This window comes from Pseudopodoces humilis, chromosome 4 (assembly GCF_049639895.1).
Source record: "Pseudopodoces humilis isolate 2021_Gansu_Grassland_sample_001 chromosome 4, ASM4963989v1, whole genome shotgun sequence".
In the NCBI taxonomy this organism is placed as follows: Eukaryota; Metazoa; Chordata; class Aves; order Passeriformes; family Paridae; genus Pseudopodoces; species Pseudopodoces humilis.
Genome location: NC_142203.1, coordinates 3,731,648 through 3,755,342, shown reverse-complemented (window position 1 = coordinate 3,755,342; position 23,695 = coordinate 3,731,648). Strand labels below are relative to the sequence as shown.

Genomic DNA, 23,695 nt, shown 5'->3' with positions numbered 1-23,695 from the left:
CCTTCTGAAAAGACACCCAACACTGGAGCAGCAGTTTATCAAGGTCCTCTGGCAAGCTTCACAAACCACAGATTTATTTCATGGCTTTGACTATTTCCTCACATTCTAGCAATCCCCAGCCTCGCAGAGACTGCCCTGAGGGCATGGTATGTCCCCACATCCCCCACAGAACAGTCAGCATTATAAAAAAAAAAAAAAAAATCAGTAAAACTGAATGGAAGCAAAGAGTTTGTCAGAGTCAGGGTGCTCTGTCCAAGCCAATCTGCTTCCCTACACAAAGCCATAACAGCTAGAGGAGGGAATTTTGTCCCCAAAATTCAGCAGCTTCTTGTTACTTGTAGAAAAAAGGAAAGGAAAGGAAAGGAAAGGAAAGGAAAGGAAAGGAAAGGAAAGGAAAGGAAAGGAAAGGAAAGGAAAGGAAAGGAAAGGAAAGGAAAGGAAAGGAAAGGAAAGGAAAGGAAAGGAAAGGAAAGGAAAGGAAAGGAAAGGAAAGGAAAGGAAAGGAAAGGAAAGGAAAGGAAAGGAAAGGAAAGGAAAGGAAAGGAAAGGAAAGGAAAGGAAAGGAAAGGAAAGGAAAGGAAAGGAAAGGAAAGGAAAGGAAAGGAAAGGAAAGGAAAGGAAAGGAAAGGAAAGGAAAGGAAAGGAAAGGAAAGGAAAGGAAAGGAAAGGAAAGGAAAGGAAAGGAAAGGAAAGGGAAGGAAAGGAAAGGAAAGGAAAGGAAAGGAAAGGAAAGGAAAGGAGAAAGGGAGAGGAAGAGAGAGAGGAAGAGAGGGAGGAAGAGAGGAAGAGAGGGAGAGAGAGAGAGAAAGAGAGAAGAAAGAGAAAGAAAGAAAGAAAGAAGAAAGAAAGAAAGAAAGAAAGAAAAGAAAGAAAGAAAGAAAAGAAAGAAAGAAAGAAAGAAAGAAAGAAAGAAAGAAAGAAAAGAAAGAAAGAAAGAAAGAAAGAAAGAAGGAAAGAAAGAAAAGAAAGAAAGAAAGAAAGAAAGAAAGAAAGAAAGAAAGAAAGAAAGAAAGAAAGAAAGAAAGAAAGAAAGAAAGAAAGAAAGAAAGAAAGAAAGAAAGAAAGAAAGAAAGAAAGAAAGAAAGGAAAGAAAGAAAGAAAGAAAGAAAAGAAAGAAAGAAAGAAAGAAAAGAAAGAAAGAAAGATCAAAAAAAGAAATACATTTGCTCAAAGTGGTGGAGCCACTGTCCCTGGAGGTGTTTAAGGAAAGGCTGGATGTGGCACTGGGTGCTCTGCTCTGGCTGACAGATTGGACTCAGAGCTCTTTTCCAACCTAATTGATTCTGTGGTCCTGTGTGTTTCCACAAAATAAAACTCAGTAAAGATCCGTGGGAATCAGAGAAAAAGCATTCAAGATCCGCCTGGAGCATTTAGAGGTTTTTTTTTTTACAGAGTGTTAGACTAAATATTTTGTCTCTGCTTTAGCAGTGCCAGCAATGATTCATCTCTACAAAATACTGTTGAATAATTAAAAGTAGATGATATCTCTGTTCTCTCTTAATAACATTTTTTTTCCTACTCCTAATTTTTTTTTCATTTGAAACAAATGTCTGCCAGTCAGTTAATTACCATTATTTTTTCTAGGATCTGCTCAGCACAGGAATACACTAACTCTTCAGGTAAAAGTAATTTATAGACTACATTATCCAAAGTTATTTTCTGTTCCTTTGTCCTTGGCAGAGCAGCCTTGCAATGACAACCAACATCTCAAAGCAGAACACATTAACAAGATTGTTAATTTCCTGATTCTGCTAACCAAAAAAAAAAAAAAGCCTCACCACTCCATGAAATAAAAATAAATGGCAACTATTACCAATTTTATTATTTTTCCACAAAGAACAGAGGATTAAATCCTCAGTTCACTGAGCTGTTAATTACTTCAAGGAATAAATCCCAGTTCCATGGAACTTCTTATTCTCTGTATTGTGGGGCTTTTTTAGATAATGCTGCTGTGAAAAAATCCTCTATTCTGAGTAAGACTGAGTGGGCACCTCAGCCATTCATCATTATTATCAAGGAGCCCCCTGGCCATGTAACCACAGAAAAACATTCACAGGGGAAAAAAGGTTGGGTCCCTCCCATAAAATTTAACATTGGCTCATCAGCTGACACAATTTTTTTACTCATTTCAGGAGTCTGGGGATCAGCACACATTGTCCAAGCTGTCCCTGCTGATTACACCACTGTTTTTAGGGCTGCTGAGTGCAGTGACCTGCAGCTGGGACTTCACCACAGCCAAGGGGATTTTCTCACTGACCCCCTGGACCTCCCTTTACAGCACAGCCACCTCCACTGCCTTGCATCTCACTTGGTGGAAATTCACATTGTGCCTCAGCTGAAGGAGTGGCAGAGGCAGAAAGGCAGTTTTCTCAAGCCAGGCTGAGTTTCATGCTTTGCTGTCAGTGCTTCTTAGAAACACTTACAGTCTAAATTGTGAGGAAAAACGTGATGCAGAGCTGTAAGTTTTGGTCACCTTAAAGTGTTAATGCAACTTTATTTTAGAAAGCTGGCTTTTCTGGAAAACTTGGGGTGGTCTGGAGAGCTGGAGATGTGACTGGTGCACCAAGTTTCTAATAATTTCATTTTTAGAAGACTTTCATGGAATCACTTCATGCTAAGGTCCGATGAAACCATAAAGCATTTTGGGTTTTCACACCTATCTGCATGCTTAAAAAACAGACAGAGCAGTTAACCTGTTAACTGACCACATATTTTCCTTTTATATCTGATAAAGAGTAATAGGATTTATTTCAAGAATTCCATCTTAGTGGTTATCTTATTAAGAAGAATTATACGTTTTCAAGGAGTTTACTTCCTCCTATTTTGGGAGGCTTTCAGTGTGCACAAGAAGTTTAGTGGATTTTAGGGTATGTTGAGAATAATATGTACATTGGCTGTGGGTAAAGCCTGGGTATTGTACACACAATCTTAATATTAGTACTCTAACACTAAATTTAATATTTTTACAGTGTCTAGCAGTATTTTTTTCTTAAACCTGTATGTGGTATAATCCAATGTTTCTTATGTGGTATAATCCAATGTTTCTTTCCTTTTGCCATGCACAGATTCATAATGTATTTTGCTTTATTTTATTCTCTTGAAAAGCAAAAAAAAATTTAAAATCTATGCATTCTCTGGAACATCTGACCCAATTGCATAGGTAAGTATTTACTAATTTTCTGCAAGGGCTGAAGTTAACAAAAATAACTCTACTTTTAATTTTGGGCTTTAAATTTTTAAGTAATTGCAACCCTAGGCACCGTATAATAGGACAGGATACAGAACAACAGAGTTACTTCCTTCCAAAATTTATTTGGCACCTAATGGGGACCAGCAGCTTGGCAGGACTGACCCAAGAGCAACATCAGGCTCATGACACTGGAGAAACAAGGACAGCTGCTTTTTTAAAACTCCACACCGAGGGAAAAACCCCAGATTTTTGTGAAGTTTGTGGCAGGAACAAAGCCCAGCAGCAGACAACGAGGCAAAGCTCATCGTGAGCCAGATGTAAATCCAATAATGCAGCATAAGCAGGGGGAAGAAGAAAAGGAGCCCCTCCTGCCCTGCTGACTTTCTCAGCACAAATTCCACCAGGAACCTTCCACCTAGTTCCAGCAACTTTCCAGAGCTCTGATCCAGCACTTAAGATGACCTGAATCCACTGATTTTCAGGATAAGTTTTTCACTGAATTCAGTGGGGTCAAGATTTCCTTGCTGTTGTATTGGCCATCTTCATCCTACTGCTTAAAAAAGGGTCCATCTCAGTAGGTTCTTGGCAAGATCAAATACTCTGCATGTTTGCAGAACAGGCCTGGGAATCCAGTTTGCAAAATTGTTAATTAGACATGCTAATCGTTCCAATAAACAGAATTTACAGCAATTAAACTCAGCTTCTTTGTGCCAGCTGAAAAAATTATTATTAAGTCATTTCTCTCTGACTCTTCACTTGGTATTCAGCTATTTTCTGTCAAATATTGGGTGGCTAATTTTACTTTCAGCATCTCATAACCCAAGTCAGCCAGAAATGCCTCATACCTGCCCTGAGCAGCCTTTCCAATGGTTCAGCCGAGGTCACAGGGCGTGAAAATTAAATTTACGCCATACCTACACCACAGGTTAATTGCCACAGCACTACAGCAGGACAGAGACTTCAAGCAAAGAACATTCAGCTCATCATTCAGTATAACCATCCCAATACGTGGCTGTTTGCTGCTCCAGAATTCACCCAGTCAATCAGGATGCCACAGGCACAAAGGATGATGTTCCAAGGCTCCGGGAATTAATGTTTTGTTATAGCTTAATGTATGATTAGACCAGCAGATGGAAAACAGATGCATTAACCCTGGCAGGCTCAAAGTGACTTAAACATAAGGCTGTGGGGGTAGATCTCTGGCTCAGCTGGCCACCCTTTTTCTATTAAAGCTTTAATGCAAGAAAAGCTGGCGTGCAGTTTCATTATTTGGTTGGGAATTACCATGCAGTCCCAGAATAGCATCAGCATCTATGGGCAGCATGGTTTTTTTGAACCACAGCCTAGGTAAAAGGCAGAGATGACTTTAAGCTCTCTCTGTGGATGTCTTGCTTTAGCAGAATTCGATTCTGCAGAGGCAGGAGGGCATCCAGTTGTGTGATGCAAAAGAAAGCACCAGATACTCACAGCACATTTGATTGTTCCTAGCCCTGATAAGCAGCTTCTCTAAACTCAAGGCAGCAAAATCAAAATGTTATTTGTTCAGCACTCCTGACAAAACAGGAGGGAGATCTTGTTGGCTAAACACAGCCAAGCTGCTTGAGAAATCCCTGTGGACAATGCCTGTCTTCCAAGGGCTGCTTCTCCCACCAGCTGAATTCCAAGCACTCACACAGAGCTCTTAGTGCTTCAGTCCCACAACATGTGTTTAATTATTTAACAAAACCAAGCACAGTGCATTTGTGAGGCTTTTGTGACCATCCCAAACATACTGAGAAGCACTGAGTTTGTATCTTTTGCCATTCATTCACACTGACACTGCACAAACACTAACACTTTTGGTTTTCTTGGAACTTTGAAGACACCCCACTTGCCCCCAGTCTTGTTTCCTTTGGATTACAGAGCCAAATAATGAGGTCTAGTTCTGTCATGAACACATATGTAACTGTTCATGGTATAATATTCAAACCCATCTTCTCCTCCTACCTTTTCTCCCATTTTCTTCTGGGAGAGAAGCTTCAGGAACCTTTAAAACACGATAATTAGATGACATATCCAAATGTACTTCAGATTATCCATCCCTATGATTTGAGTCTCTGGTCTTCAACTTTCAGTTTCAAAATCACATTTCAAATGCTGCACAGTTATCATTAGCTGTGGTTTCTGCCTTTTAAAAGCTACTATATTTACTTCCAAGTTATTTTGTCACATCTAGCAGGAAAACTTCACAAGAAGATTTCAAAGCTTAGCATGCCTAAGAAAGGAGCATTTTCCACTCCCAGAAACATATTCCTCTCCCACATATCTTAGTAGACTGTGTGAAAGTATTTTTCTTTTTAAAGGAAAGTTATTGTATTGTTCTTTTTAAAAGAACAAAAATACAAATCCTGTGTACAAATCCTTTCCTTTCCAAACCCCAGTCACAAACATCAACATCTGAAAACCAACACGTGCAAAGCAAATTGAAGAAGCAGGCATGGCCCTGGATATATTTTCCTTCCTTTCCTCTAAAACCAGAATGACAATTCCTATGCTCTAGCTCCCTGTGCACCTTTGGATGGCAGCTCAAAAGAAAAGAGATATTTCCCTGATAACTTTTTTTTTTTTTAATATTATTAAATTTATCCATGCTGCTTTGTAAATTAAGTACTTTAAAAAGTTGGGGGAATGTACCCATGAAACCTCTGCTATGTCTAGTTTTGCATGTGAACTGTGCATCATCCAAATTTATTCCCACAGGGGTATTCAGCTGGAGTAAAACCAATCCACTGTGAAATGCATCACTCTTCTAAACAACTCAGGATTTTGAAAGAGCTGACTGCTCTGTAACCTTTTTCTACCCCTTCTAGCTCACAGATGTGTTAACAGCTCAATGGTTAAAAGGTGATCATGGAAGGATAGAGCTGATACAGCTGAGCACTTCCATCCTCTTTTTTCCATGCCTATTTTGTGCTTGACTTTAAAAAAAATTTAAAAAGCATCAAATAAGAACCCACACATATGGCAAAAGGAGCACGAGTTATCTGCAAACTTGTTGTATTTCATTAAAATTCTGTTTTCCTTTTCCATCCTCACAGACTTCTCATCCTTTCAGCAGAGCCACAACCACCTGGGCATTTACATCTGCCTCCCACAGAGTTCCTGATGTCCTCTCTTGCACACACAGAGCCCTGACTCCTTCTTAGTCATTAATGCTGAAATGTTTCTTTGGGCTAAAAGGATCAGACACGTGGCTCCATTAGGAAAACTGCATGGCCAGAAAGAGAGCTATAAAAAGGCCAAAGGCAAATGCAGCATTCTCTGTCCTAGAGAGTAAGTGCACCTCTGGCAGCGCTGTCTGCAGAGATGGGTTATTTTCCCTCCTATCAAGAAAGAGAATAATGAAGGAAAAAAATTAAATAAATAAAAAAAAGCCCTTCTACCACCTTTTACCCCACAGCCAAAATATGACACCAGAACTGTGCATGTCACACCACCCCACAGCAGAACAAGACATGCTGGACAATCCAAGAGCAAATTAAAACCGGTCCTCCCTGCTTTCTCTCAGCCTCTTCACAGTGGTTTGGTGTTTTTTTTTTTTTTAACCTGTCCATAATTCACCCCCAAAGCCTCACAACCTGTGATACCCTCCTGTTCATCCAGCAGCCACCAAGGGGGTCTCTCATGCCATGTGCACGCCACACAAAGGGCTGCATGCCCGCTCCAAGATACAAAAACAAAAGATGTGTGAAGTTATTTAGCTCTTTTTAAATTATTGTTCTTTTAACCGAGGCCACAGAAGATGCATCCCAGCAAAGAGAGAGAGTTCCTGGTGTGTGGAGCTCACCTGTACCTGCATGACAGCATAACATCCAACAGCAGAGAATTATGTTTTTAAACACGCAGGATATGATGAATGGGGAGAGGAATTATGGCAATTTTACCAGAAAAACTCACTTTTCCAGGCCACTTAACAAAACAAACCCAAGCAAACCACACAGAACAGTGAGTGGTTACTGCTGTGGGACAAAGGCTTTCTCCCAACAGTTTTTCATTTTCATGTTATTTTTAATTTGTAATTTAGACAGAAATTTTTACATGCCATGGTCTGTCTTGAGGACTACAGCAGGTGTAGCACACTTATCCACTTCCTACACATTGCAGAAGATAATCATCAGCAAGTAGCAATGGCTTCCTCTGAGATGGCTATTTAATTTTAAAAAAACACTCAGAAGATAAATGAACTGGATGTTATACCTACCTGTGAGAAGACTATACCATAAAACAAGCTATAATCCTCATCTGTGTCACTCTGTTCTTTCCCACTCTTTAAAAGAGTAAAAAAAAAACCCACCTAGCTATTAAAAAAATAAGGTTTGTTGCTTTATTTGTGCTAAGCAGGCATAGCTTTATCTTCCCTGATTTTAACAGACCAGCATCTGGTAAGGGGAAAGGACTTAAAACCAACCAAAAGTGTTGTCAGAAATAAAACAGGACTAGCACTGGGGCTGGTGAAGGACTTGTGGACTCGTGACCCCTTTTCCAATGAGCCTGTAAAATCAGCTCAGAGGCAGCTGGAATAGTCCCTGCTTGCCATTCCCACCAGCACCTTCCCAGCTCCTCATCCCACAGCCAAAAATGTTGTGAAAGGATTTCGGGTTTAAAGGCTTCTTTGGAAGGGTGTGGATCAGCACAGTGTAAATCACTTCTCCCTTGAAATCAGAACCGGATAAGTAATTTATACTGTGACCTTAGCATTTCTTACTCCTTCTGCTGGATTTTATTTTTCTGGTTGTTTGGGGTTTGTTTGTTTGGTTGGTTGGTTTTTGTTGGTTTTGTTGTTGGTTTGGGTTGGTTTTTTGTTGGGTTTTTTTTGGGTTTTGTGGGGTTTTTGTGGGTTTTTTGTTTATTTGTTTGTGGGTTTTTTGTTGCTTTTGTGCATTTTTATTTTTTTTATTGGGGTTTTCTTTTTTTTTCTTTTGTTTTGACTTTGCAGTGCCCCTTCCTCAGTGGATTTCAGTGTGTTTAATCTTTTCCTTTCAGATATACGCAGTTTTTGCACTCTCTTCTCCCTTCAACCCCTGCACCTCAGGATTAAGCTTCGTTTCCCTGTGCTAAAACTCTCTTTTTCTGGGTAACTTCTCTTCCCCTCTTCACCCAGCTGCTCTCTCCTCCCATACAAGACGTACACAGAAGGCAATTAGTGGCATCTAAAAATTAGGGAGGCCAACAGACAAGACTAATGAGAAAACAGAGATTTGCAAATGTTTGTAAAGCTAAGTCTCTTTCCCACCCTCTGGGAAAAGAGCAAGACACTGGATTTTCACTGCATGCATGACCTTTAATTTATTTATTTTTTTTTTTTTTCCATTCCATAGAAATCTGTTTCACACAAGCCTCCAGCTAGGAGGAAACATTTCCTAGGAAAAAAAATAAAATTAAACCCCTTCATTCATTCTTGCTGAGTTAATGTCTTACAGGGGTGTTGGGGAGTTTGGAGCTGGGCTCAGAGGCTGCCTGGCCTCGTCAAACAAGAAAAGCAGCCCCTGCAAACACAGAAAGCAAGTATTCTGGCAAATATGTGTATGCTGAAAAGCTAAATTGCACACACATCCACACACACAAGCTCTGATTTCCTGCTTCAAAAGCTGCCTGGGAGACTTTTAACAGCACTGAAAGATTCTGTCCCTTTTCACAGCCATGAGAAATGGTAATTCTTACAAGGAAAACAGAGTTTAGGCAAGATTGAAATTACACAGGCTTAGGGCTGACACACAAGGCTGCCAATATGGATTTTTGCCCATTAGAAAGATCCACAAATGACAGGAAAATGTGTTGGTGCACTCAGTATCACTTTTCACATAAAGACACGGCTTTATCACCCTGAAAGTATTTCTCTCTGCTTTTAGCAATATGAGAGATTTGACTTCTCTGCTTCTGAGGCAGGAAACCTCATCAGACTAAAAAAAAAAAACCACCTCTATTTTGTCTGTAATATTTTAAAGTAAGAGATGAAACAAGTAAGAGATGAAATATTTAAAACAGTGGGTGTGGGTTTGTTAAATCTAACTAGCTTCTAATAAAAAATAAAGGGCACAGAGAGCTCTATGAAAGAGAATTCTCTGCTCTTGCAAGCAGAGCCTGGCCATACTCTTACTCCAATTTATGTATTTTTCAATGAACCCTCATGGGAGAAGGAAAAGCACAAGAGGAGATTGAAAGGAAATACCACATTTACACCCCAGAGGTTTAGTCAAAATATTTTCAGGCAGAGAACTTGAGGAGACACAAAATGCATGGGTTTATTTCTCTTTTAAGCACTGTGTCTCCATGTAAAGAAAATCCTATTTTTGGTAGCATGCACTAAAAAGCTGCTGCTTCCCCCACCCTCCACCCCTACCCCCAGAGAAGGCTGAATAAGAACCATGTCATTATGGGAAATCAAGAATATTCCCATGGGGTTTTTTTTTTTTTTCTTTTCAGTACTCTGAAGACATCCTGTAAATCAGCTTCAAGTGTTTTAACGTCTGGCTTAAATATAAATATAAATATAAATATAAATATAAATATAAATATAAATATAAATATAAATATAAATATAAATATAAATATAAATATAAATATAAATATAAATATAAATATAAATATAAATATAAATATCAGTGTGTGTGTGTCCATTTGTGCACACACACAGTCTGTAGTGAGATCCTGGAGTACCAGGAGGAAACCTGGCTGCTGATTCTTCCTGAACACAAGAAACACAAGACCTTTTAAAAGGGGACCAGTAAATAAAAATTTTTTTTTTTAAAAAAAATCAAAGTTCTCTCTTCCCTTAGAAAAGCAGAAAAAAAACCAAATTCACAGGGTAGATTCCAGCTCAGATCATATCTAAGTTACGTGTAGAACAAAGTTCCAAGACCTTGCTTTAGGCTTTTCATGACTTTTTGTGACTAATACTATTATTTCTGTTTAATAATCAGACACTGAGGAACTCAGCCCCTGCTGCAAATGTCAGGGAATGACTGCTTGCTAAATATTATAATTTGTGCCTGTAATAAAAATTAACAAATCAACAGCACAGTAGCTGTGGCTTGGCACAGCTTTACTTTGGCTGCTTCCTCTGGATGCAGCCCAGAGTTTAAGGACCTGCCAAGAGCCCTTAAAAAGTGAACCAAGCTATAAAATGTAACACACTGGGGAAGAAAAAAATTACTCTGGCCAGGAAAATGCCGCTGGCAAAAGCACAACAGCCCCGTGCACGCTTTTCAACACCCCAATATTGTTGCACAACACTCTGAAATTCTTTAAGGCTGTGTAAAAATGTCTTTCAAAAAGAACAGGGCTAAACTTCCAGCCAGAGATCCACAGTCAGGTGTAATCAGCCACCATGCTGCTCCAGGTTGTCCTAAAGCCCAGGATTTTTGGATGTTATTCTTGTTCCTGCAAGTAACTTGCAGCAGTTCAAGAGTATTCTTACCTCCCTTCTGGTAATCAGCAGAATACTTCAATAATTTGTGCTGAACGACCACAAATCAAGCTGCACCAGAGGAAAGCAGGAGCCAAAAGGCTTCTGGTCACACCTGCTTGGGCAGGAAACTGAGAGCAGAGGATTCTGTCCTTGTGCCCTCTGTACTGGAGCTGGCACCAGGGCAGTGACACAAGACAAGGGGCACAGAAAGGTTGAAATCCAGGGCTCTTTGGTTCATGGCCTAAAAACTCTTCTTTTCACTGATCTGTGTCCAAAATGCAGTGAGGAAGCACTGCCCCCTGAAAAGGTGCTGAATAATAGAACAGTGCTTCCATTTTCCCGTTTGCAGTGGGGTTGTGAATCTGTTATAGATACATTTTATATTGTTGGCTTTTCACTGATATTAAAATGAATGTTATGTGTATAAGAATGAGAAATTTTGTTGTATTAATATAGTTTTCTTTATTTCTGTTATTGATGAAATTTAGGAATAGTAGTATAATACATATATGTTAGGCTATGGCATAGTGTTAAAATAAAAACTGCTTTTGTTTGTATGACCCAAAGACTGAGAAAAAAAAAAAAATAGCTAGAGAACTCCTGCATTTGTAAACTATCTTATCCAGATGAAGACAGCAGTGACCAGAGCTCTGGGAGGAGGAATTTATTGCATTCCTGGTATCAGGGAATGTAAATCTCAATGGCACCAAGAAGATTGATCTATTGGGAAGGGGGCAAGAGAAAACTAAACAGAAGAACACCAAAGATCCTCAGAAGAATGTATGAATATGTATGAGAATTTATGGATATGTAGTAGGATTCTGTTTTTAAGGGACAATCCTCTGTCAGTAAGGTGTGCTCTCTTGGCTGAATGCAGAGACACCCGGCCGGATCTGTATACTTTACTTTATTTTTCTCTCCTAATTGTTTTTTTATTAAACTTTTAAATTCTACAAAAATTATGTGAACCTCGTTTTTCACAAATCTGACCAAGAGCAGCCTGCAGCAGGTGGCTGGAGTTTTACATGCAGAGCAGTGAACTCTCTGTGGAGGGCAGCCCAAAACCACATCAAATGAAGCAGACATCGTGCTCCATCCCCTTACTGCTCCATCTGGAGAGGTTCCACATGACCCACAAGTGGAGTTTATCACAGGGCAGACGTCTGCAGGGGACAGTAATTTTCCCCAGTGGCTAATGAGATAGGTCCTGCTGTGTCTGACACACTGCGAAAAAAAAGGGTTTGGTCACCAGCTCTGAAATGTCCCAGTGGGTGAGTGCCGTGTTCACCTGGAAAAGATCATTGTCAGCATGAAAAATGCAGAGCAGAGGGCCTTTTGTCCCAAAACTTGTGCAGCCAACGTGAATTACAGGAGTTAGAGGTTGCTGGTGGCTCCTTCTGCTGGGGAGCCCTTGATGGGTGTGGGTGGGGAGACTACCAAGGATAAGAGAGAGGAAGGAGATGAGGGGAAGCAGAAGAGAAAGGTAATAAATTAAGGCAGGGGGAAAAGGAAGACAGAGGGAAAAAAAAAAAACCAACCAAAAAACCAAACCAAAACAACACAAAACAAAAAACATGCACAACTGAAAAACAAAATTCAGAGATTTTTCTGGAAGGGGGAATATATTTGTAAAACTATAAAATTAGGAGGACTGGCAAGGTTTAAAAACCAAAAAAAATGCTACTCTGTCCTTTTTAAATTACCTCTTCAAACTCCTTTCTGAAGTGAAGCTTTGATCACGACCATTTTATGCAGAAGGCCGAGCCAACCTTGGAGCAGAATGAATTTTGTAACTTCTTCAGCACAGGGAAGCGACAGGCAAAGCCAAGGAAAGACAAATCACTCTTGCCTTTGGCTATCCTTCATTCCCTACCATTAAGGAAAGCCCAGTGACTGATGATCATTGCTGAAAGGGGTGATAATCTACAAACAGAAGTAAGACAGCGTACCTGGTTCTGCTTTAGAAGATGTCCTGAAGGGCTTGACCATCACAGATAAACAAATCCTGCTATTGTCACTTCACTGAAGTGATGGGTAGCATGAAAAGCTACTACAACCTTTCTAGCAAAGTAGATCAGTACTAAAATATGAAACCATCACTTTCAGGCAGTCATATTCATTCTACAAATAAAAAAAAAACGAAGTGGGAAGAAGTACTGCCTGGCTTTCTCCCACTTTCAGTGATAGGAATAGGCAAATTTCCCTTTTTAACTGCTGGGCTGAATTTGCTCTCTCCAGAGGCAATACTCAGTACAAATGAAGTGTAAAAGTTGGTTAGTTTATAGAATAGCAGAGTTCTGTAGGACAATTTTCCATCACTTTTTCAGAGCGCCACGTACCCTGAGATGTGCCCTGAGCAGCACGACCAAAAGTGAGCACATTAAGGTCAGATGTGAAACAAATGTTACACAAATCCAAAGCACCTCCAGGGCCTTGTTTTCCACCTGAACTTGCGCTGGGCACAGCTCATGTTCACTGCTGCTAAGCCTCAAGCTCCACTTCCCATTCCAGTCTGTCCACACCTGCTGCCTCAGGTTCCTTTTTGGGATGAAACTATTGGTTTCACCTGAAAACTGCCAAATTTTCATTCTGAGAAGGCCTGAGTGACCACACAGAGGTTCACTCAGACATTAAAAACGTCAGGAAATATCAGAAACTACCCAAAGCTCTTGTCTACAGGGAAGCTGCAGTTTCAGAGCTAGAGAGGAATAGAAAATGTGTACCAGAAGGAAACTTGCAATATTCAGTCCTGCTAAATTCATTTGTCACTGAGAGAGGGAGAGAGGTTGAGAATATTTATATTTACCACAAGTTAGTGGAGGAACACCAGCCTTCTGCTGATTCCCACAAAAAAATTTATACAGCCAAAACAAATGGTGGGGACAACCAGAGTGAGCCAGAATTTAACTTCTCCTTAAAGAAGAGAGCAGTTTGTTGACAGCATCTCTTTCTGTACTAATTTACAGTTTCCTGAGTAGACTGTTTCCATTCAAGATTTTGTCTCCTGCTTTAAACCCCCAGAGTGGTAGACTCTCTGCTGGCTGCTCCAGCACGATGCAGAGAAACTAAAAGACATGAAAACAAAGGAGTTTCAGCTCTTGCTTAATAGACCAACTGGATCACACAACACACAAAACTGCTTTTTTTAATGAGGTGGAGCACGCAGGTCTGCTTGCATTGCAATTTGTGGCTGCTGTGTCTGTAAATCCAATTTATCTGTAACTCTTGTCCTTCCACAGATGCAAGGGTGCTGCTGAAAGGGTTTATTTTGCTGAAATTCTTACATATGTCTCCACTGCAAGCTGCCAAGGTGAGATGAAAGAGCACTCTCCTCTGCCCTATTCACAAATGCCCCAGAAAACCCTTGAACTCTCCTTGGCAACACTGATTGCACTCTGGTAAAGGTGAAGCTCTAGAAGTTGTCTGGGATTCACTGCTCAAGCAAGAGCCAAAGAATAATTCAAGTTTTCTTTAGCATTTTGCCTGCAACTAAGAAATGTGTTAAATCCTAGCACCACTACTAGCATTTTATTCATAAGGATTCCTTTAAAAATTTCACTCACAAGCAGCACCAAGACTGAATTGTCTTTTAATATTTTTCATATTTAATATTTTAACATTAAATTTAAATATTAATTTTTAATACTAAATAATTATTATTTAATTATTTTAATTTTCATATTCCTCGTTAAGTTCAGAAAGGAAGGAAAATTGATTTTAAAAGATAATATATAATATTTACAGGATAGAGGATGTTCACATTACAACTGATCACCTACAGACACCATGAGTCTATAAAGTGAACAAACTTAAAGTATCCTCATCCTTTTGAAGTACAGTTACTGAACACAGTCTGCTGGGAAGGTAAACAGGACAGCCTTCAAACCTGTATTTCTTAGCACTTTTTAAGAAAATTTTAAGAAACTTTCTAAGCACTATTTAAGAAATAACTTGAGTTATTTAACAATTAATAATAAATTCTTTAAATAAAGAAATCTTTCAGAAATTTAAATAAACAAATATTTAAAGAAATTTTTAAGAAACTTTGTAAGCACTATTTAAGAAATAAGTTATTTAACAATTAATAATAAATTAAGTAATATTAAGTTATTGCACTGTTATTGTTTTTCTATGCTGCTTAAACATCTTGAGTATTACAGGGACTAATCAGCAGGTCGGATATACATAAATAATTATTTTAGTTTAAAAAAAATTCCTTCTTTTTTCAGGTTAAATGACACCCCACCATTTTCACCATCAAAAGCTTGAAGGCATGACACAAACATTGTACCACGTCCTCATCCCCACAGCAATTTCTCAAATATCCAGAGAGCAAAGAGGGAGCCACCACCTGCAAAAGTGCATGTCAGCCTTTGTTAGCTCTAGAAATCCTCTTGGCAGCACATGAAGGCAGAATTTCAAAGCACCCCCGTGGCCTGGAGCAGTTTTTTGGAGGGGCAGCAGGATGGGTGGCAGTGCTTGTGCAGACCTCCAGCCCTGATCAGGGCTGAAGCTTCGTTTTGGCTCTCCAGAAGCTCTCAGCACATGAAAACACAGACACCAGGCGCAAACCTGCAGCAGCACTCCTCTGGAAGGCCACAGCTGCCAAGTGACAGTGTCTCTGCACCCAAAAATGATTTTCTGCTGATTTCTTAATGGTTGTGTTAATAGATGAAATATTTTCCTAATAGGAATAATAAGTAAACTCCTCAGCCTAGGGCATTTGTAATCCAAATACAATAAAGCAACAGGGTGTAAATTAGAGGGAAATGTGACAGCTTATTTAGGCAAATGGTGCTCACAACTAGATAATTCCCCTTTTACAGTGCTACAGGAATTAATGATGAGATAGGACTGGTGCTTAACTAAAATGGACAGTCAGCTCTAATTACACACAGCTAATGCTGAAAACTACTGGAAGAGGGGTCGAGGATAGCTCTTCCAGGTGGAATCACAGGAAGGCTGAGGCTGGAAGGGATGTCCAGAAGTCACCTTGTCATCCTCACTGCACCAGCAAGAACCTTGGGAGGAAAATGTCGTGAGCAGATTCCCACATATGGCAGCACAAGCAGAAACACAGAGATGATTACAGGAGACCTGGTCAGAGGATGGAGTGAGACAGGTCAGAGTGGTCAGAGAGATGGTAAAAGTGGATATTAGTGGATATTGCTCAACACCTCTGCAGAAGAGAAGTGTTGAGCAGGCAAAGCTATGTGGGACTTGGAGGAAGATTTTAATTCAGTTTCATGAAGGCACGGAAGGAGAGAAGGTGACAAATCAGTGTCAAGGACTGCTGTGGCCAGTGGGAAAAACAAGGTTAGGGCAATCTACAGTTATTTGCCTGTAGGGCAGCCTTCAAATTCACTGCTGGTTATCCATTACCTCACTTAACAGAACAGAAACAGGTTTCAGCTTTAGTGGTGGCACTCACAGCAAAGAGAAACAAAGATTTGTTTTGCCACCACGTTCCCAGGGTGAAGCTCAGCTGTGTGGACAGGACTCAACAGTTTAATAGGTTAAACATGAGGCTAATCTGGAACAGGAGCTTGAGAGAAAAGCAAAAGGAATGATGGAGATGGTCCCAGTGGAGGCTGGCAGCGAATGCTTGGTGCCATGACCTGATTGCTGGATGAAAGTTAAAATGTTGGATGAAATCCCATTGCAGGGGTGAAATATGGTACAACTCTTTTTCTATACTAGCTTTTTACAAATTACCAATTCTAAAACGCTTCAGACTGCCTGGGCTGTCACAGCTTCACAACAATATTTATTTATTCATTTGAGTTTACTGATCCTAATAAATATCAGTTAATGAAAGCTTTATGCCAGCTGCAGGACAAGACCCCCAACCCATCTTCCCCTACCCAAGGTTTTATCGCTGGGCATGACAACAATTTCTGTGGAAAACCCTTTGGCCAGCTCAGGTCATCCCCCAAAAACCTACAACCTCCTTGCTGTGGGGGCAGGAGGCAGGGGAGGCACAGAGAGCAAAAACCCTGACAACACCCGTGCAGCCACAACCCAAAACCTCAGCAATTTATGGGCTTCCACTAAATTAATGAATTACTGAATTAATGAATTACTGAATTAATGAATTACCTCCACCCCAGCCAGACCCAGCACAAACAGGGAAGGCTGGCTGGACAGCCACAGATGTGCTTGCAGCAGCCTCTTTTGGGATGATTTTGAGCACTGCACAGCCAGAACTCAAATTCCTCCCAACAGTCAGAGCACAAATCTGTAGCTTGAAAAGGGAGGGAATTCCAGGTCATGCCTACAGACCTCGTGATCAGATCCACAGCACGATGAAGATGATGGATCTGAAACTTTACTGAAACCCTCCATGGCACTGGAAGTCCCCCTGACCAGAAAAATTCCCCCTGAACACTCCTTTTGAAAGGGCTTGAGAGACTGATTTAAAGCTTATTGCCTGAAGTTAAAAGTGCTCAATCCAGAGAATTACACGTGAAAATGTGAGCCCAGAAGTTTCCACAGGTCACTGCAGCAATCACCTGTGTGGTGTACCCTGTGTTTGGGTTATTTCTGCTCAGGACTTCCAGCAAGTGAATGATGAGTCTCTCTCATAACAGATTCAAACTCAGTCCTCGCTGCATAACCCTACCTACTTTTATCTAAATAATCCCAGGATTTTGGGCATCTATTCAACTGCCTAAATTAGCATGAGGAGATGGCTCCTGTCAGTAACCAGAGGCAGTATCAGCCTGGTACTAGTAAATATATTCCTATAAGAAGCTGGGATGCAGAAAAGATTCCTGTTTTGCTCCAAAATTCTGCTTAAATTAACGCCAAGTTTATTTCCTCCCTCCCCCCCCCCACCCTTTTTTTTTTTAATAACTGCAATTTTCAAAGACAAACTGAGTCAGTTTCTTTTCCCACTTCCTATAAAAACTTGAAGGTTCTCCTAGAGAATGCTGAGGATCTCATGGATCTGAGAAAGCATCTCTGCCTTTCCCCTTCTGGCTCACGGGTCAGTTTGTAATGCTTTACTGATACTAAATATACAAATACCTTTCAGAAAGGATTTCCATTTTAAATATTCATGCATCTTAGAGAAAAAAAAAATCTGGATAGCCACCGGGTTCTCTGACTAAACTGAGAGCAAACAAAACACTGGCAAATTACTTGAAGTAATCATGTTCAATTTAAAAAGGAGCCAAATATCTGGACTGGGCAATAGACACCTAACAGCTACGATTAATTGAGTAAAACATTGTAAGGGAACCTAGGAATTTAAGTGAGAGTAGCTACCTAAATTTTACCTGATGGCATGTAAGTATTTTTCCCCTTGACACTGTATTTCTCACTTTTAACTATGAGTATATTAAATTAAAAACTGTTCCTAACAGGGGCACTGAATTATTTCAGATTATAATGCTATGCATTTCAGAAGTGTCTTGACTCCCATGCCTCAGCTAATCCCTTCTAAATGTATTTTCAGAGAAGAATACCAAGACTCAGCTACTCCACAAGGAAACAGAGGTAGAGATGAGAAGATTAAAAAATCAGAGGAGGTCCAGCAAGGATCCTGCTGCAAAGATTTGGTCAGCAGCAGAAAAACCTACACCCCTAATTTTCCTCACTATGGAAATAACCTCTCTGCAGACAATGGGGAATGAGTAAAGAGAAAGTTCTTCCTAGGGCTGCTCCTAAGCAGAGAAATTCAGCCCATGCTGGATTTCAGATGAGAACCAAAGCAAAGGTCACAAAATGCACTGGCTTGGCTTCTAAAAGCTGTGACACTTCCAGTCCCATGTTACAGCACTGAATCACCTCCTCATTCCATTTTTATTGTGGGGTTTTCAAAGCTTAAATATCAGATCTTAAATATGAAAACTGCATTTTTCATCTTTCTAGCTAGAAACTCACCATGACTAATATCAGCAGAATATAATAAATGAGATAGTGGAAGTGCTCCTGTAATTGGCTTTTGCATCACTGAAACTTTGGGGATATAAATTACGCTCAATAATCACATTGATTCTTATTTCTTTTTGTTTATAGTTTTCTTTTAAGACATATAATGAATGATTCTTTGGCATTAGCAGGAGTTTTATAGGATGGGAGAGGAAAATAACTCTTTTGTGATAAAACTTTTCAATGGCAGAAAAAAAAGAAAAAAAAGAAGACAATTTCCTCAACTTATTATTCAATTTTTTACAGTGGCTTACATAGAAACCAATTAGTTTTAATCTCCATTTAGTTTTATGGAATGCCTCCAGAAGAGCTCCTAACACAAAGCTAAGACTCCAGTAAGGACAGAGCAAAGATGATGAGAACTCTGCTAATATTATCCTCACAGAGATAGCAGAATTACAATTCTTGTGTGTCTCTGATAAAAAGTATTATGGGAATAATGTTGAAAACTCTCTAGAAATTTCTCTTTGAGTTTACACTGGCAGTGTCTTCACAAGAATAAATTTCCTCACACAGACACTGAGGTGCAGACAGCAGAATTCAATCCAAAAAGGGGCAGAAGTACAAGTAAAGTCACTTACAATGCTGGAAAGCAAAAGGAAAATATAAAACCTCATTTCAAATAATCACTAGGACTAAAATACTGTGTTAAATGTTAATACTTTTAAATCACAGGTATTCAAATTTAGAAATATCTCTTTACTTCTTTTAAATACCTGGTTGGATGAAATTTACCTTTCTGAAGACTAGCTGGAGTTATACTGATTATTTACCTGTCAAAGCCCACTCAAAATCTCTGGTGGTTTTTTGTTAGCTTTGACCTGTAAGTGGCCTGAGAAAGGACTATTTCTCTGTGAATTAGTAACAACTCTTCACCTCTCCTGCCTCTGCTGCCCAAAACCCTGCTCTTCCAAACCCCCAAAATGAGGTGAAACCTGCTTGCAATGCTCCTGCATCAGAAACTCTCAGGAAATGACATTTTAAAACTGTTTACGTAATACATTTAATAAGTGGAGATGGTTAAAAATTGATGGAGGTATTCTTTAAAATTTAATACAGATACCTTACAGTGGTAGCTTCAGTGCTGGGGACCAAAATACTAATTTAAAAAAATAAAACAGAAGAGCATTTCAAATGAGACAAAAGACTAACAGATATTCATGCATATTACCACAGGGTAATATCAGGGACAGATTTGTTCATAACTTCAATTTAATACTGAATTTAAAGACTGGTAAACTGTAGGCTCTTTTTCTACCCCTTCTTTCCAGCATGCCTTATTTTCCTCATCACTTCATACTGGCTATAAGGTTTTTGGCCACAGTCTGTTTTATAAATAGCCCCCTCATCCTTTCTCTGTATTTTGAGACTCCAGGGTGTCAAGCACTGGGTTTCACCAGCAGGAATAAGTCTGATATTGCTAATCTGTGGTATAAGCAAATCAGACTGAGTGACAGCTCCAAGAGGAAGCTGGTTGTTAGGAAAGAAGTGTGCTAGTAATCATCATTTCTGAGAACAGAGCACAACAAATGCACTGCTGTTAGATGGAAATTCATTACAACATCCATATATAAGAAGAAAAAAAGAAATAAAAGGATGGGAAGGTGTAGCTTTCAGTTCAAGAGCCAGGGAACGTCCAAAGATCAGGAATTTATGAGGTGATATTAGCAAACCAAACAGGCCACGGCTGCCCCATATTATCCAAATTTCATCAGTGTCAGGACTACATTCCCTTTAACCCTGGTGCTCATCCTTGTTCCCTCCTTTCCACTGGTGGCTCACACTGGTCCAGATTTGGGCCCTGAATGACCCCCCAAATTGGTCCTGCTAGAAACCCAAGCAGAGGGGTGGCTGAAATCCTTGTCCTGAGCTGCCCAGAGCGTTCAGGCTGACCCTGAACAGAGGAGAGGGAAGACACAAAAGCAGAGTGATGATGCTGGCCTGGTTCTGCCAGCTGTGTTTTAGCTGAGGGAGGCTCTCAGGGAAAGAAAAACTGGGAGGTAATTACTGGAAAACCGGGAAAGAAAACCCTGGGAAGTGCAAGAGCTTAAGTCAGAAAAAGGGTGAAGACAAGGAAGTGTGGAAGGATGCTAAAGCGCCAAGGCATGGACATACTCCAGGTAATGGACAAATAGCCACTTCTGAGGCAGATCTAATGGTGGTTTTGTTATAATTAAGTGTTGTGGGTATGAGCAAGGCCTTCTAAACCTCTCTGGAATTAATAAGTATCACATAAAAACCAGAGTTTCTTCAGGGTGAAAGCAAATACCGAGACACCAGGATTTTTAACATACAATAATCCCCATTTTGAAGGTTTACCCAGAAGAGCTTGGCCAAGTCGTGTTAGGCTTCAGGAAAAAAAAATTTCTTCCCTTCTGCCCTCCCTCCTCTTCCCTCCAAACCCTGAAAAAACCACAACTTTGGCTGCCATCAAGACAGAGAGAATTTTATATTAAACAATTGCCCTGGGCCACCCTGGGCCACTCAGCTGAATTAAGTCAAAGGGACTGCTGGCAGGCTTAAAATAGGCATGTGTTTAAGAGCTTTGCTGGCTTTATTGCTGCAGTGGTAAAAAAAAAAAGGAAAAGGAAAAGGAAAAAAAAAAAAAAAGAAGCTGCACATGCATAAATTAGAAATTGAAAATTTCATCAATATCGCCAAGACACAAAGTATAATTAGAATTAGTAATTAATTCTGGTCTACACTGCCTTGCACGAAGCTTAAATGTGAGCAAAGTGAGAGAGATACCAGACACTCTTTTCCCCTTCCTGTTGCTTTGTATTGCTGTGAAAACAAGTTCAGTAATCACAAGAAAGAAATATATGAGATTCCTTGGTGTGTGGAGGGGTGTCCCATAGCAAGGACACAAAAAAAATCTCTATAGCACATCACCATGGGGGCTGAAACAGCGGGGATGACTTGGGAGCAATGCAAGAATCCCTTGAAAAGCGTTCTTATTATCACTTCGTTGGTTTTCAGCACTCTGATTTTCTGACAAGCCTTCCTGCACTGTGCCACAAACAATTTCCCTCCCTTTCAGACCTGTGGGTCTAAGCAGCAGCAGCATTTCTTCCTGCCAGCTTCCATAAGGAAAGCAGGACACCCCCCTGGCAGCAGAAATCAGCTGTGACCACTTTTTTGATGCTCTCAGATACTTTTCACTGGTCTATAATCTGTTTTATTTTGAGGGAAGGATGCCCACAATGGCTCTTCTGGGCCTGCTCCAACTAGCTGGAGTCATCTTTAGGGTAATATTGTCACCTGATCAATGGTGGTCTGAGGATGAATCCCTTCAGAACATCATTCAGAAACAATTTGAAACTCTTTGCAGGAGTGCAAAGAACATGCTGTGTAGATGAGTTTGCAAACAGAGGTGAAGTTTCTGCTACTACAGAAACCACACACATCTCTTTGTGTCTGCTGCAGAGAAGAAGAGTCCGCAGAAATTCAGAGAGAAAGTGCCACAACAACCTTACCCTGGTGCTTTTTAATTGGCATTGTTTGCAAAGCCCTATTTTGATAGATCACAATAGCTCTCAGCCTAATTGCAGTCATTTTAAATGGGAGATATTACTCACCCTTTCAGAGCTCAGGCCTCTGAGCCACCAGGCAGTGGCTCAAACACGCTTGAAGCCCTGCCATGGATGGAGCCTGTCCATAAGGGCAAGTGGAGACCTCACAGGAGTCGTGGGCTTGATGCAGGGTTTGTTTGTGAAATCCTGTGGCCTGTGATAAGCAAGAGATCAGAAAAGGTATTAGAAAAAGTCCCTTCTGACAGGGAAATCGGGCAGCCAGACGATCTGTGAGTTCCCAGGTGAGTCTGATGCTTGCAAACTCCCAGACACAAGCACCCCACGACCAGGAAGTTTCAGAGCAGACCCTGCACACCCCGAGATGCCATCACAGCAATAATTACTGCAGAAAGACGGGCTGCAATTTGCCTCATCAGCCTCGCAAACCGCAGCAGAGTAAGGCATTAGCAATTAATTAAAGATCAATGACATGTAAAACCCTAAGGAACACACATGCAATTAGCAAATGTATTTACAGCAAGGCACAAACCCACAGGTTATTGTCTGACACCACTCTCCACCTCATCCCACTCCCTTCACAAGCCAGGGGGGCTGTGGGAGGGTTACCTACGGAGTTCCACTTGGCAAAGCACATTTCCAACACCGTGCACTGGTCCAAAGCCCACGGACATGAGTCATCGTCAGTGAGAGTTTTTCCTGTTTATTCCAATGGACCTTGGACAGGCTGTAAACACCCTTGCCAAAACAAGTAATCTCTAATGGGAAAATATGCTCTGCTTTCACTGTTTTGATGGCTTGGGAATGGCTGGGTTGCCCTGTACAGTCAAGTTGAGACTCTGCTCGGCAAAGATCCTGCGTGCACCATCAGCAGCCCCAGAGGCTGCAACACGGGGTTAAATTTAAGTTTAAACAATTGCTTTGCATTGGAAGTTAAACTCCTCTGGCATGTGCGGGTACATGACCGAGTAGTTTCATGACCCCTTATATCTGCAAAGAGCCCTATGATCCCCGGCAATTAAAAAGAAAAAGAATTAAAAAAATAAAAAAATAAAAAAATAAAAATAAAATAAAATACAAAGGCTGAATCCCAGAAATGGCTACAGTTTGTCACATCCTCTGGGATATAAAGCATCCGTATTTCCTGCCTCCCCGGCTCCAAAGTCCCGAAGGGGATTCTGCCCGAAACAGCTCCCAGCCCAGATCGCTTCCCGCTGGACATTTCTACTCACACGCCTTTGCTTCTTTCTCTTTAATCAAAGAGTTAAAGCCAAACCTCACTTCAACTACTGCAAATGACAACGACAATAATGATGATGATGATGGCAATAATAGCAGGAAGAAGAAGAAGAAGAGGAGAGCAGCAGCAATTTACTCCCGCACAGAAAACGCAAACCCCCTCCGCCCACCCAGAGCCGCGAATTGTCATTCCCGTGTGCCCAGTCACACTTACTTATTCCTCCAGCCGGACCCTCAGCTGTCCTTCCAAAAACACGGACGAAGCAGCCAAAATGTGCCTCGGGCTCGGCTGTGGCCACTGGACCTCGCTGCCATCAACTCCACCTCCTCCTCCTCCTCCTCCTCCTCCTCCAC

At 40.6% G+C, this 23,695-nt stretch overlaps 1 protein-coding gene across 6 annotated transcripts in view; it reads right to left on the bottom strand.

Annotated features, from left to right (window-relative positions):
- The window catches only part of MARCHF3 (membrane associated ring-CH-type finger 3), a 64,678-nt gene extending 41,007 nt beyond the window's left edge, over positions 1-23,671 (bottom strand). For all 6 annotated transcript variants that reach the window (XM_088054027.1, XM_088054022.1, XM_088054025.1 and 3 more), the window contains exons 1-2: positions 23,556-23,671; positions 22,151-22,298 (exon numbers count right to left, since the gene is read on the bottom strand). The gene's annotated coding sequence lies outside the window, so the exon portion shown is untranslated. The remainder of the gene's footprint in view (positions 1-22,150; positions 22,299-23,555) is intronic.
- Positions 23,672-23,695: the final 24 nt, after the last annotated feature.